Source organism: Macrobrachium nipponense, chromosome 11, assembly GCF_015104395.2.
Source record: "Macrobrachium nipponense isolate FS-2020 chromosome 11, ASM1510439v2, whole genome shotgun sequence".
In the NCBI taxonomy this organism is placed as follows: Eukaryota; Metazoa; Arthropoda; class Malacostraca; order Decapoda; family Palaemonidae; genus Macrobrachium; species Macrobrachium nipponense.
Genome location: NC_061087.1, coordinates 53,123,484 through 53,130,649, shown reverse-complemented (window position 1 = coordinate 53,130,649; position 7,166 = coordinate 53,123,484). Strand labels below are relative to the sequence as shown.

The 7,166-nt window shown below is 32.8% G+C and overlaps 1 long non-coding RNA gene across 1 annotated transcript in view; it reads right to left on the bottom strand.

Moving 5' to 3' along the window:
* Positions 1 to 5,512, bottom strand: part of LOC135206018 (uncharacterized) — an 11,740-nt gene extending 6,228 nt beyond the window's left edge. Inside the window, exon 1 of the long non-coding RNA XR_010312663.1 lies at positions 5,451 to 5,512. This is a non-coding gene — a long non-coding RNA (uncharacterized LOC135206018). The remainder of the gene's footprint in view (positions 1 to 5,450) is intronic.
* Between the last annotated feature and the right edge of the window lie 1,654 nt (positions 5,513 to 7,166).

Below are 7,166 nucleotides of genomic sequence, written 5' to 3'. Positions count from 1 at the left end.
CCCTTCTGCTAAGCATATATGAAAATATATTAATTCCGAGGTAGAGCGAATTAGATATTAAAGGACATTTGTAGCTCGATGTGTGTGTGTGTGTGTGCATATATATATATATATATATATATATATATATATATATATAGTATATATCTATATATATATATATACATACATATATATTATATCATATATACATATAAGTACAGTAATATGTAAATCTATATACAGGGTGTCCATAAAGTCCAAGTACCATTACAAGCAATAAATACTTGTATAGTACTGGGACTTTATGGACACCCTGTATATAAATATATAAATAAATATATATATATATATATATATATATATATATATATATATATATATATATATATATATATATATAAAGGGTTTTTTTTTGCCACGAGGAAAAAATGAAAAAAACGAGTTGGCAGAGTACTTCGGTCCTATTCAGACCCTTTACTGAGGCATACTGATTTTACAAAGAACACCATAGTCAAAAGAAGGCTTAATATACAAACTGACACTACCATATTAGCCATAAGGGCGATTTTCACTCTACAGAGAGGAGGAGGAGTCATAGGCTAGCCACACCTTGAAGGATACCCGCAGTAAACAAGTGATTCTTCCAGAGAAACAGTACATTTTGAAAACAACACGGGAGCATATACAATTTAATATCATGAATTTTAACACAATTTTCCCAACAAAAATAATTATTAATGAAAAGATGAAAGAAAATATAAATATATATATATCGAGCAAGCGAGAGAGAGAGAGAGAGAGAGAGAGAGGAGAATTAATATCTATATACATGTGGGACTAATTTATTAGTTGTTCGTTTATTTTGAGGTCCTTCATAAACATCTTACAAATATATGGGTCCAAATGGTACATTCCCAGACTAAGATTTAGGTTGTTTTTATTAGTGATTTGTATAATTGCCGATTCCAGTAAATTTCTTGAAACATAATCATTAGATCTAGCAATTGACCGAGGTATCACCCAATTAATACAATGAGATTTTTCACTCAGGTGGATAAACAGTGCATTTGAAGTCTGGGCTGTTCTAACTGAATACATATGCTGCTTAACCCAAACACATAAATTTTTACTAGACTGACCAACGTAAAATGATGGGCAATCCTTACAAGGAATTTTGTAAATGATGTTGTTATTTGTTACGGGACTATTCTTAATTAGCATATCTTTAATGGTATTGTTATAAGAGAACACTACATTAACATTAAAAGATTTAAATATTGATTTTATGGTTTCAAATCCACGAAAATAAGGTAAGCTAAGTACATTTTTAGGGATTTCTTTTTCATTAATAGCAACATTATAAAACTTTTTATGAGCTTTTTGATAACATAAATCAATTAAATGAGGTGGGTAGCAGAGATCGTTTCCTATCTTTTTTATGTACTCTATTTCTTGGTCCAGGTATTGTGGACTCGTGATACGCAAAGCGCGTAGGAACATAAAAAGAAAAAACCTTGAAATTTTAATATTAAGATGGTGGCCAGAATAAAAATGTACATATGTTAAATTATTTGTGGGTTTTCTATAAATACTGAATTTGCATTGGAAAGATTCTCTATGTATTAATACATCTAGGAAAGGGATGACATTGTTATTTTCAATTTCAACAGTGAATTTTATGAATGGCACTAAATTATTCAATTTAGACAGTAAATCATTTACATCGATACCACCAGGTAAGACTGCTAAGATATCATTGACATATCGGTACCATTTTAAGGGGATAAGTGTGATATTCGGGAGGTGTTCTCTCAAAAAATTCCATATATAAGTTTGAAAGGAGAGGTGATAAAGGGTTACCCATGGCCATACCAAATATTTGTTGGTAATATTCTCCATTAAAAATAAATCTGCAATCACAAAATCATAACTTAATTAAGGAAATTATGTGACTAACGGACATAGGCAATTCATGCAGTACAAGTTCATTACTTAAATATTCTAGCATAGAGTCAATAGGGACTTTTGTAAACAAAGAACATACATCAAAACTGACAAAAATATCGCTAGGGTTTAGTACAATTTTATTTAATTTTTCCACAAGATCAAGAGAATTCCGGACGTGTGAATTAGATAGTTCCTAGTAGCAGGGATAACAGTTTAGTAAGATATTTAGATAGTTTATAAGCAATTGATCCTACAGTACTAATAATTGGGCGCATAGGTTTGTTTTCCTTTTGAGTTTTGACTAGGCCATATAAATACGGTAATGAGGGACACTTTACAGTTAACTGAGACAAAAGTTCTTTTTTATCTTTAAGAATTTGTTTGATATTGATATTAAAGTTTTTTATTACTTGGTCCAAAGGATTTTTTGCGAGTTTTTTGTAAGTTATTTCATCCTCTAGTAAAGTATGCATGCATGATATGTAGTCAGTTTTGTCAAGAACCACTAAACTATTGGATTTATCAGCCTTGGTAATGTGTAAGCTATTATCGTTCTTCAATTCTTTTAAACTTTTTCTGTAGCGAGCGGGGAAGTTATCTTCATGATAGGCATGCGTAGCACTATATGTCATGAACTTGTACTGCATGAATTGCCTATGTCCGTTAGTCACATAATTTCCTTAATTAAGTTATGTTTTTGTGATTGCAGATTTATTTTTAATGGAGAATATTACCAACAAATATTTGGTATGGCCATGGGTAACCCTTTATCACCTCTCCTTTCAAACTTATATATGGAATTTTTTGAGAGACAACACCTCCCGAATATCACACTTATCCCCTTAAAATGGTACCGATACGTCGATGATATCTTAGTAGTCTTACCTGGTGGTATCGATGTAAATGATTTACTGTTTAAATTGAATAATTTAGTGCCATCCTTAAAATTCACTGTTGAAATTGAAAATAACAATGTCATCCCTTTCCTAGATGTATTAATACATAGAGAATCTTTCCAATGCAAATTCAGTATTTATAGAAAACCCACAAATAATTTAACATATGTACATTTTTATTCTGGCCACCATCTTAATATTAAAATTTCAATTTTTCTTCTATGTTCCTACGTGCTTTGCGTATCACGAGTCCACAATACCTGGACCAAGAAATAGAATACATAAAAAAGATAGGAAACGATCTCTGCTACCCACCTCATTTAATTGATTTATGTTATCAAAAAGCTCATAAAAAGTTTTATAATGTTGCTATTAATGAAAAAGAAATCCCTAAAAATGTACTTAGCTTACCTTATTTTCGTGGATTTGAAACCATAAAATCAATATTTAAATCTTTTAATGTTAATGTAGTGTTCTCTTATAACAATACCATTAAAGATATGCTAAATAAGAATAGTCCCGTAAATAACAACATCATTTACAAAATTCCTTGTAAGGATTGCCCATCGTTTTACGTTGGTCAGTCTAGTAAAAATTTATGTGTTCGGGTTAAGCAGCATATGTATTCAGTTAGAACAGCCCAGACTTCAAATGCACTGTTTATCCACCTGAGTGAAAAATCTCATTGTATTAATTGGGGTGATACCTCGGTAATTGCTAGATCTAATGATTATGTTTCAAGAAATTTACTGGAATCGGCAATTATACAAATCACTAATAAAAACAACCTAAATCTTAGTCTGGGAATGTACCATTTGGACCCATATATTTGTAAGATGTTTATGAAGGACCTCAAAATAAATGAACAACTAATAAATTAGTCCCACATGTATATAGTTATTAATTCTCTCTCTCTCTCTGGTTCGATATTCTCTCTCCCTCTTTCTCTTGCTCGATATATATATATATATTTATATTTTCCTTTCGTCTTTTCATTTAATAATAATTTTTGTTGGGAAAATTTGTGTAAAAAATTCAGATATTAAATTGTATATGCTCCCGTGTTGTTTTCAAAATGTACTGTTTCTCTGGAAGAATCACTTGTTTACCGCGGGTATCCTTCAAGGTGTGGCTAGCCTATGACTCCTCCTCCTCTCTGTAGAGTGAAAATCGCCCTTATGGCTAATATGGTAGTGTCAGTTTGTATATTAAGCCTTGTTTTGACTATGGTGTTCTTTGTAAAATCAGTATGCCTCAGTAAAAAAAAAAAAAACCTTTATTCTTTATACATAGCATCACATTTTATATACTTCGTGATCAAGTTATATATATATATATATATATATATATATATATATATATATATATATATATATATATATATATATATCCAACAGGGGTTCCAGCAAGACAACAGCTCACATGATTCATTTATTAAGAGACGTTTCGTCACTCAAAACATTGGCACATCATCAGTCTGGAATAAAATTTATTCTTTTAAAAAAACAAAACTAAAGTAAAAAGTACAATCTAAAAATATGAATTATTGACAGAAGCTAACATAAATACTAAAAGACTGCCTATCATTTCAGAGGAGAAGAGCAGAATGACTAGAAACATGAGGACCGACCGAACTACAATTCAGGCCAATGAAAGGGGGGTGGCATAGACGTAATTGTTTAAATTAGGTGATAGGTGTTTGATGTAAAGTGACTCAAGTGTTGTTAGATAGGAGTCTTGGGTTGTTGAGGTAAGTATAGAAAAATGTCTTTTTTCCATAGGAATCTTACACTTTGAGGCATGTGTTCTAATACTCGAGAGTTCGGGATTTGATATCCTAGATCCCGTCCTATAGCTGAGTCCCATGTGACTATAATAACGGACTTGCAACAATCTCCGTGTTGAGCCAATATAAGTACCAAGGCATCTTGGGCATTCATATTTATAGATTACATTGGACAACATAAAATCTTGCAGCTTATCATTGTAATTGAAGAGGCTACCTATCCTTTTTGGATTTACAGGGATTAGGGAGTCTTAGGAAACCTAGTTCTTTTTCTATAATATTTTTTATATTCAAGCGTAGTTTATCTGTGTGGATAAAGGGAATGGATGCGTACATATCAAGTTTAGGTACGTTGAAACTCTGAGGGGTGTAGATACGTAATTAGAAACCATTTTATTAATAATATTAAGAACAAATTGCTTTGGGTAAGAGTTTGCTGTAAAAAATTTCAGTAGGTATTCAATTTCACTATGGAAAGCAAACCAGTCAGACGGATATTTAAGTGCTCTGTGTGCCAACGTAATGGCAGAAAAAGAACTAGGTTTCCTAAGACTAACCCTAATCCCTGTAAATCCAAAAAGGATAGGTAGCCTCTTCAGTTACAAGGATAAGCTGCATGATTTTATGTTGTCCAATGTAATCTATAAATATGAATGCCCAAGATGCCTTGGTACCTATAATGGCTCAACACGGAGATTGTTGCAAGTCCATTATTATAGTCACATGGGACTCAGCTATAGGACGGGATCTAGGATATCGAATCCCGAATTCTCGAGTATTCGAACACATGCCTCAAAGTGTAAGATTCCCATGGAAAAAACACATTTTCCTATACTTACCTCAACAACCCAAGAATCCTTTCTAACAACACTTGAGTCACTTTACATCAAACACCTGGCACTTAGTAGTAGTAGTCGTAGTAGTAGTGGGTGGGATATGTCTTTGAAACGGCTCCCTTGCTTCTTTTATTCCTCCTTTGTTTGTGCTTGTTTGAGTTTAATTTAAACAATTATGTCTCTACCTCTCCCCTTTCATTGGCCTGAAGTGTAGTTCGGTCGGTCCTCACGTTTCTAGTCATTCTGCTCTTCTCTGAACTGATAGCTGTCAGTAACTCGGTATCTCCATTAGGTAAAGATAGAATAAAAAATAGAAATGAATGGTTATTACACTGTTTGGTAGTTTCATTAGTTGAAGAGAGATACTAATGACAATTTATGGCTTACTGTGCGCTAGGAAAAATGATTGCTTGGTGCTCGTTCGATACTCGTAAGACGGGTAAGAGCTGAATGTAAACAATCGATTGGAAGGTTTGTTTTATGTTTGTTTGTGTATTATAGTTAATGATTAATTAATAATTATTTGAAATGAGTACATACTGATTACTTATACATTTTATTGTCATATTCTAAGCTTTTAGCTCTTAGATTTAGATGTCAGAATCATAGACTAGGCTACAGTAGCAACCGCTAACATAGGCTAGGCTTATTGCTAAGGGACATATGCTAAAGTCCTAATATATGCAGTAAAAATGGGGTTGAACATTACATGCAGTTGAATATTACTCAAGTGTGTACAGTATTTTGCCTTTTTGGAGTCATATTTCTTTCGTCGGATCGGCGTTGTAACCCTAGAATATGTGTTTTAGGCCTGGAAATATAATTTACTGGGGTGTTTTTGGAGGGCTTGGAACGGATTAGCCATTTTACATGTAAAATGTGTTCCAAGATACGAAAATCTCATGATACAAAGGCCGCCTCGGAACGGAATAATTTCGTATCTCGAGGTACCACTGTATATATATATATATATATATATATATATATATATATATATATATATATATATATATTTGAGAATCAGAGATGGTTCCAAGTAACGGGGACAAGATCTTAGTGATGTATTTCGAAAAATTATATGAAATTGAGCCAACTGTACTAATAAGAGGCTTCATAGGGTTATTTTCTTTGAACGTTTTGACTAGTCTGTACAGGTAAAGTAACGAAGAAATTTGACTGACAATTTGCCTAGTAATTCTGTTTTATCTTTAAGGATTTATTTCACTGTGCTATTAATGTTTTTTATGACTTGATCAAGGGGCTTTTTTGTTAGTTTGGTAGATCTAGGGTACTTATCCGCAGCGGCCTAGACTATGGCAGTTGCGGTTTTTCTATGCAGTTTTACCTACTGATCTAGAATTTTAAGTAATATTTATTCATACGATTGTAATTAAACCCCCAGGGGCCAATACTAAACACGGCGAAATACATTGGACGCCCCAGTCCCTAGTTGATGTCGTATCCGCGGTTACGTTCCTTGCAGTCCGTGCGGACTGCTTCTGTAGAAATACCGGTTAATGTATTAAACTAACCTTTAAATCAAATTACAGTAACTGTAATTTCATTTAAAAGTTTGCCTAATACTTAAGGAGCATGAATAGGGTCATATTTAGTTGTTCAAACTCTAGAAGTAAGCACTTATTAGCAGTTTTATTAGACCGTAACAAACTTACGCAAAACTTGCCCTTGTGCGAGTTGGTCTGGAACCTAACCTCACGG